Genomic DNA, 6909 nt, shown 5'->3' on the forward strand with positions numbered 1-6909 from the left:
TATATCAAGGACTCCCTGCCCTCAGTCTTAGTGACTTTTTAAAAAATGAGCCTAATTTGCAAGTGTCCTGTTTTGTTTCAGGATTGAGGATATGTTTTAAATTATCTATATCATTTAAGTTATTATATTTATTTTCATTTAAAAATTCTTTTCTTAATTGTTCATTTATTTTACATTTAAAAAAGAAATGAAACTCATCATCTAGTACATCACAATGTGTACATAGTCTTAAATCTCTGGGAATTTTCCTGTATCTTCCAGTTTCTATTAATAAGCAGTGGTCACTTATTCGAAATTTAGAGATTAGTTGTCTATATTCAAAGTTTTGAGAAAGTAGGTATGGTTCAAAGTTATAGCTTTTCTTTATTTTTTTTTTTTAAGTTGGAGTTTGCTATCCTCTTGTAAATTTAATATTTTATCATTATATAAATTTTCATAGGAGTTTTCTAGATTTTGTTTGTATATTAGCCTATTATTTTTATCCTTATTTTGGTTAACAATTTCTAAATCATTTTGACTTCTAACATGATTTACATAGGAGTACCAAGAATAAATACCTGCATTATGTAATGTTTTTGCCAAATTTAGTGTCTCTTTTAGTAAGGGACTAGTTTCTTCCCTTAATAGTCTATCATGAAAAGGAAGAGTTTGTCTTTTTATAAAGCAATCAATTCAGATCGAGCAGCTATATTGCAAGAGCATTTTTTTACTCCTAAAGTTAACTTATTAAATTTATTTAGTACTTTATCAGGTGGACTTTTGTCAATGAAATTAAGAGTATCTACTTTTTTGTTATTTTTATCTCCTTTAATTGAAGCTTTATAAAAGGATGAGTATGCATCCATATACCATATTTCACTATTATAAGTTAATATTGGTCTGACGAGTGAGTTAAATAAATGGTTTGACAAATTTACAGGAGTCTGATGAATCGGCTAATTCTTGTGCTGAATGAATAAGATTTCCATTCTGACTAATGATATTACCAAGAAATTTAAACTTTTCCATTTGCTCTAATTTATCACCATTATAATTAAAAGAATGGTTAAGATTTTTCCTATTGTTACTTGTGCTTAAAATCATAGTTTTAGTTTTTTTACTATTTACAGTTAACTATAATGCTAAAGAAAGAATTAGTCGGAAACGATTTTTAAATGAAAGCTATCAAATAAATAGCTATGTTCGTCACCGAATCTCCTAATATGGACATTCGCTTTGATAGTTGTATTTCTTTGCTTGATCTTGCTCGACTTTCTGAATGTAGTGTTCTGTTAACATTTGATCACCATCATTTCAACATCTCGTAATGTTTTCGCAAGTACGATTAATGAAATGCAGATGAACATCAAAGTTATTTTCTGTTAGCATTCTCTCCAAGCAGTACACTTTATTTTAAAGGTGAACTCCCGAACATACCAAACACTGATTTCCGGAAATGTTGGAGCAGTTGAGGTTGTACAGTGTATACGAATTCATTACGCTAATGCTTTTCTTCAATTTTTACCACATCTTCTTTTTTATATTGTCTCATGGGGATAATGGTCTCTTTAACACTCAAAACATCTCATCACAGATTTTTGGGGAAAGACGGCTTCAAGCCGTCAATCCCCTATGGGGTTGCCCAGAGTGACACTCCCTCACATCATTCATTTTGTTTTTATACATGTTATAGTGTGGAAAACCCCCCAACAAATCTTACTTAGATTGAAGAGAAGGAGACCCAGAAATGAATAGTTTGACTTTAAACACTTTTTTTACACATTTCCCTTCTGTTTCTCACGAAATTATCGTATCTTGAACTCTCCTTTACACTATTTACGTTTATTTTACAATCCGGAAAAATTAGTATGACGAGATATTCTAAATATATCCAACCTACATTGTATTTTATAGTGACGTCATTCTTGGAAGACGCAGGATATCCTTCACCAGTTCACTGGTTATTTAAATCATTCTTAGAGATCGTGCACTAATTACAAATTTGTATTTGTTAAATCTAAACATAATATTGTTTACTGTAGATGATTTAAACATCAACATACAATACTTTAATTTGTAGGTCAACAACTTTCAAAATAAACAAAGTTCGTGGGGTTACATGAGACAGGGGAAAGAAACGATTTTATTACTTTTTTCGGGTCTCACTAATGAGGGACAAGAAGCGTCAAAAAGCGTTAAGAAGACTATTTAGCGACAAGAAAAAAATATTCTTCTTGTCGCTTTTTGTCGCTAAAATTCTTCTTGTCGCTAATTAGTGAGAATACTTTTTTCTGTAAAAATTATGGGAATCTTCCTCCAATTCAGGAGCACCTCAATTGATGAGTAATTATCCACTAAAATAAAAGTTAATGTATTTAAACACTTCAAATGTGACATTTCATTGGATTAGTAGTCTTCTATTAAAACTATTTTTTTGTGTACCTACATAATCATTGTAATGGTAAAAAAAAAAATAAAAAAAAAAAATCATTTTGTAGTTTAAACATATTTATTATTTACAAATATTTCAAAATTAAGATTTGGAAACAAGCTTCACAGTTTACATCACTCATATTATTTTTTTTATTAGTACCTGTTTCCCTGTGATGAGAGTTGTAACTCGGAACTTTAACAATGGAAATTTAAAACTGAATAGATTTTTCAGTCAACACTTTCTAAAGAAAAAACTTAAAAGTCCAAGAGTACTGTCACAAAAAAATGGAAAATGGCCCTAGCCTGCAGTTCAGTGGTACACAATCAAGATTTCAAAAAATATTGTAGTTGTTTTGAAATGACAGAATTCAGTTGAGTTTTAGATAATTAGCTACCAACTTTAATCAAATGTTTAGATTTACAAGATGCAGATCTCTTCCATTGGTCCAAATTGAATCCTAAACTAAGGAAATGAAATTACATAAACAACAATTGATTTCAATAGTGTCAACCTTTCTACATGTTCTAGCTGTTCTCTTTTTCATTCTTCATATGAAAACTATCAAAAGATACCCCCTTTCCAAAAACATAATTAAATAGAAACAAGGGCCGTCTTTCCCCTCAGAGCTATTCAGCTCTTTGATTTTCATTACCAACCCCCACCCCACCCCATTTTTGTTGCTGAGGGGGAATTTAGTCTTATCCTTGTCCCTCCCCTTATCATCCATAGGTCTCGAAAATGGTTATTGTTATTATGTATTCAGAAATATCCAACTTTAGTTTTTGTAGTTCTAAAATTCTTGTTTTGTTTGTAGGTCTGTAGTGACTCTAATGATGTTACCCAGGACGCTCATACAATTGAATTCCAAGAAGAAGATATACTCAAATCAGAAAGGGCATCTTGCGATCCAGAGGAAGATATGTCTGACCTGAAATTAAACAAATCAAACAATGATTTTGATAATTTTGTAAGCATCAATGATGAAGAAGAAATGCATTTTTATAGTGATGATTCTGACATTGAAATAGACAATACCATAGGTAATGATTCTTCTGAATATGGAAATAAAGAGAATTAAGATACTTTTGACGAAGATATGAAGCCTTTATATCCCGGATCATCTGTTACAGTTGGTGCATTTATGCTGCTGATTACTAATTTCTGCATGAAGCATAATCTTGTTGGAGATTGCATTTTACAGCTTCTAAATATAATAGCTTTCATTCTTCCCCCTGGACATCACCTTTGTACAAGTCTTCATTAATTCAAGAAGTATTTTCAGCACTAGTAACCCGAATGTAACTTGATCGGAGGAAAACGTGTTAACGCTATTTAAATGAGATTGATCGTTATTTGATAAAGATTGACAAAAATTAAAAATTAAATTTAAGTCATTTCAATTCATATCAATTCATTTTAACGCCAGTCAAATAGATTTCTCTGCGGTGAATCAATTGAAATCAGATTGCTGGTAACTTGCGTTAAACTAATAGGCCACGCCCCTGTTTAGCTATTTCAAACATACAAAGATGTTGAGATTACCTCCCTTGACTAAGTTGGTCGATGTTTTTGAAGCTCATACAAAAACTTAGTTTTAACAAGGATTTATACAATTTGTGCAAATTCATACACCTTCTGATTAAATTTCATAGATTTCCATTCACTAATACTAAAGTTATGGTGCAAAAAAGTTGATTCAACTACTATTCTTTACAAAGAAAGATAACTCCAATTGATTTCTATTTACTTAAAAACCAAGAAAAATGCTTATTTGGACCCCTTTTTGGCCCCTAATTTCTAAACTGTTAGAATCAAAACTCCCAAAATCAATCCCAACTTTCCGTTTGTGGTTATAAACCTTGTGTAAAAATTTTATAGATTTCTATTCCATTTTACTAAAGTTAGAGTGCGAAAACTAAAAGTATTCGGACGACGATGACGTCAACGTGATAGCAATATACGACGAACATTTTTCAAAGTTTGCGGTCGTATAAAAATGATGGACCTTTAAGTCAGCCAGAAAATATTTCCTTTACCTTTAACACTGATAGTGCTCCAGTATTTAAAAGTAGTAAAGTTTCTGTTTGGCCATTATTTATGGTAATCAATGAACTTCCATACAAACTACGGATGATGAAGGAAAACATGATTTTAGCTTGTCTTTGGTTTGGTAACCAAAAACCATCCATGAGCACTTTCCTCTCACCATTCAAGAAGTTAAACAATGGTATTAATTGTTTTTTCTCCAGCGCGAGGAAACTTTATAAGCAAAGCTTATTTATTATGTGGTACTGCTGACCTTCCTGCAAGGAGCATGTTATGTAATGGTGTACAATACAATGGAAGTTATTCATGTTGGAAATGTATGCAGAAAGGTGAGACAGCCAAAAGTTGGAAAGGACATGCACATGTTTTCTATTTATTAAAGATAATCCCAAAGGTCCACAAAGATGCCGAGAAAATGTCATTGAGGATACAAGAAATGCTTTAGAAAATATGGAAAACAAATCAAAAGTCATTGCAGTAAATGGAATTAAAGGTCCATCTTGGCTAACATTTTCCCCATTGTTTAATATAATAGATGGAATAGCTATAGATTATATGCACGGTGTACTGTTAGGTGTAATGAAATTAATACTAAAATGATGGTTTTTCCCACAACTCAAGAACAACGTTTTCAGTATTCATAATCACATTGCTGATGTTGATAAAAAAAATCCTAAGTATTCGCCCAACATTGAATATAACTCGTTTACCTAGGTCTATTGAAAATGATTTGAAATACTGGAAAGCTAATGAATATAGATCATTTTTATTATATTATAGCCTTCCTGTTTTACATGGTACACTTGACAATACTAGATTTAATCATTTTGCTCTTCTTGTAAATGCTATACATATTCTATTAAAGAATTGTTCAACTAAAAATGAATTTATGAGAGCTGAATCATTCTTGATGGAATTTAATTCTTATTTTGAACAATTGTATGATATATGTTATATGACTTTAAATGTTCACCAGCTTGTTCATCTGGCAGATAGTGTTAAATGTCTTGGACCATTATATACTCATACTTGTTTCTCCTTTGAAGATAAAAATGGTCACTTGTTAAAAATGATTCGTGGAACTCAAAATATTGATAATCAAATAATTACTGGTGTGTCTTTTGTGCAAAAAATTCCTGAACTAAAGCTAAAATTCATTGTAGAGGGAACTGAATTGGACAAATCAATTGAATACCCAAATATCTTTAAAAGAGGGGAAATGATTTCACAAGGAATTTATATTTTGGGCAGTATTAAAATGAGAACACTAACAAAACATGCATTAGATGCATTATGTAAATATTTGTATTTGTACCGCCAAATGATTATTTTGCAACCTTCAAACGAATTGAAATGAATGATAACTTAGTTTATGGTATGGAATATGCCAGAATGACAAAAAGAGATAATTCAGCCATTATGTTCAAACACAATGGAAAAGTATGTTTTGGAAGAGTGTGTTTTTTTATAAGACTAGATTTTAAAGAACAGAGAGCAAACACAGTTGAAGCATATACTGAATGTTTAAAGTGTGTAAATTATTCTGACCATAGTGGCATTTTGTCAATCAAGAAGACTGATATTAAACAATGTGTACCTATCATGAACATTATTGAGAGTTGTATGTATGTATCACCTGAGGGTTCAAAAACATCTTATATTTGTCGCTTTCCAAATAGGCTAGAGTCTGACTGATATTTATTTAAATAAATATGTACATAATGACATGACTTAATCACTAATTATCACATACAGTTCTATTTTATATTTCTTGTACGTTTGTACATAATGTACGTAACATGTTGGAAATTAAAAAAAATATTTAACATGTAAAACCCAATATATAATAAGTGTAATTCATTTATTTTATAATATTATATGTAATTAAACATTGTTTGCAAGAGAAAAGAAATAGTTTATGCAAGCAACCAAACCTATTTTTCAAGTTTTGTCTTATTTATAGTAAAGAAATGCTTTCAATTCAGACGAGGAGAAGAGGGGGAATAAATAAATTTCAAGATTACTTTTCTACAGGTTTGACGCCTGTGTAACTTTTCATAAAAATTCTTAAGTAAAAAATTACGCCTCAGACTTAAAATTTACATCTCAGTATCTAAATTTTACGCCTCATATTGCTATTGAAAAAGAACAGTGAAAAAATTCCTGGTCAATTTCAAGTCGTAATTTTATTCAAATACAATTTCTGCCATTTGACGCCCAGAAATAAAAATTTTACGCCACGAAATTAAATTTTTACGCCTGGAATTATGTTTTTTTTTCCTTGCGTCATTTTATAAATATTCCAATTCCTGGCCATCTACAGGCGTCGTTTTAAGTTTACAGAGGGACACCGGGTGGATTACGCCTACTTGACGGGTGTATTACGCCTGGTTTGTTCATTCTACTGAATCAACATAAAATCATGTTGTTTATCATACAAGTTAATTGGA

General features: G+C 30.8%; 1 pseudogene; it reads left to right on the forward strand.

The window, feature by feature from the left end:
- The first annotated feature begins 1847 nt into the window (after positions 1 to 1847).
- On the forward strand, positions 1848 to 4904 carry LOC139494190 (uncharacterized; annotated as a pseudogene).
- The last annotated feature ends 2005 nt before the right edge of the window (positions 4905 to 6909 follow it).

This window comes from Mytilus edulis, chromosome 11, assembly GCF_963676685.1.
Source record: "Mytilus edulis chromosome 11, xbMytEdul2.2, whole genome shotgun sequence".
Lineage (NCBI taxonomy): Eukaryota > Metazoa > Mollusca > Bivalvia > Mytilida > Mytilidae > Mytilus > Mytilus edulis.